The sequence below is a fragment of the Hevea brasiliensis genome, chromosome 17 (assembly GCF_030052815.1).
Source record: "Hevea brasiliensis isolate MT/VB/25A 57/8 chromosome 17, ASM3005281v1, whole genome shotgun sequence".
Lineage (NCBI taxonomy): Eukaryota > Viridiplantae > Streptophyta > Magnoliopsida > Malpighiales > Euphorbiaceae > Hevea > Hevea brasiliensis.
This window is the reverse complement of record NC_079509.1, coordinates 41,136,987-41,138,496: the sequence shown is the minus strand read 5'-3', so window position 1 is coordinate 41,138,496 and position 1,510 is coordinate 41,136,987.

The following is a 1,510-nucleotide window of genomic DNA, read 5'->3' as shown; positions in this document are numbered from 1 at the left end:
AAATTGAAGGAATCAATTAGTTTCATAAAACAAAACGCCTCAATTATTATACAGAAATTCCTTCAATTTTTCTTATTCTATTGTTTTTATGTGAAATGTTAATAAAATATTATGCATGTTTAGAAGGAATTCCACATTGACAAGTCATCAGTCCGTGCAAGGCCGATGACAGTATGCAATGATATAAGAAGCTAACTAATCCAAGTTGTATAATTGAAATAGATTTATATCTCTCATCTTCTTTAAATTTGATGATAATTTTACTTATGTTATTTTTAACTTTTAATTAGAGGTGGCAAGTATAGATATATATTTTTTCTCATCGAAAAATTCATCTATTTTTTTACTCGTTATATTTAATATATCATTCTTGTGTAATAATTTCTATATTTAATAAAATACATTCTCCAATTTTTTGGTCCAAAACTATATATATATATATTTTTTTTTTCTTTATTTTTTTTTTAAATTCATCAGTTCCAAAAATCAAACTTGTAACCATTCAGAATTAGAATCGAAATGCCTTTAGTTCAGACTGGAATTAGAACCAGAATCACAGCCATTAGGAATTGGATTTTTGTTTCTTTAAATGATAAATTTTATAATATAAAATTATATTATAATCAAAATTATAATTATCGAATACTTATATTTATTATAAAAATTTTGTTAATAATTTTTTAAATTGATAAAAAAAATTCTTATAATTTGATATTTGGTATTATATATGTATGTTTTGTTGTTAGATTATGATTAGTCTCTCAATAATTTTTTTTTTTTTTTTGACTTTGTCATTACTCTTACCCAAAAAAATAAAAATAAAAACTCCATTCTCATTTTATCCATGAAAAAAAAAAATAATTATTTGACTATCTTCTTATTTCGTTTGTCTGAGTAACATTGACCTTTAGCACTAGAGGAGAGATGATATCTCCCAACCAAGAAAGAATTGAAGCTTCGATAACATTAACTTTTAGCACAGGCGTTTATTAGGGAATTTTATTTTATTTTTATTTTATTTTTTGTATAAAAATTTTAATGAATCTAATAATAATATGTAACTTATATTATAAAAGATAATCTTCTTATTTGAATAATTTTTATTATAAAAATGTTAATATCAAATGATTAAGGAGATTTCAACTTAAAAATATTGAAATCTCTATTCTCTTAGTTTTGAAGATGAAAAATGATTGATTAAACTGCCTAATTAACTTGTAGTTTTTTATCATTACATGTAAAGAAAAAAATTTACTTGTTTTGTCATAAATTTAAATTACAAATATATGAATTTCTCTTATTTTATATTGGTTTCATTATATATATCATGTTTCGGATCTACGATAATTTAGATTTAGACATGATTTCCTTACATATGAAATAAAAGAAAAGAAAAAAAATTAAAAGAAAATATTAATGATTTAGGACAAATCTTATGGAAAAAAACTTACCGAAATTTTATTTATCATGAATTTAAAATACAAATATGTGTGTCTTATCATTCTTGAGT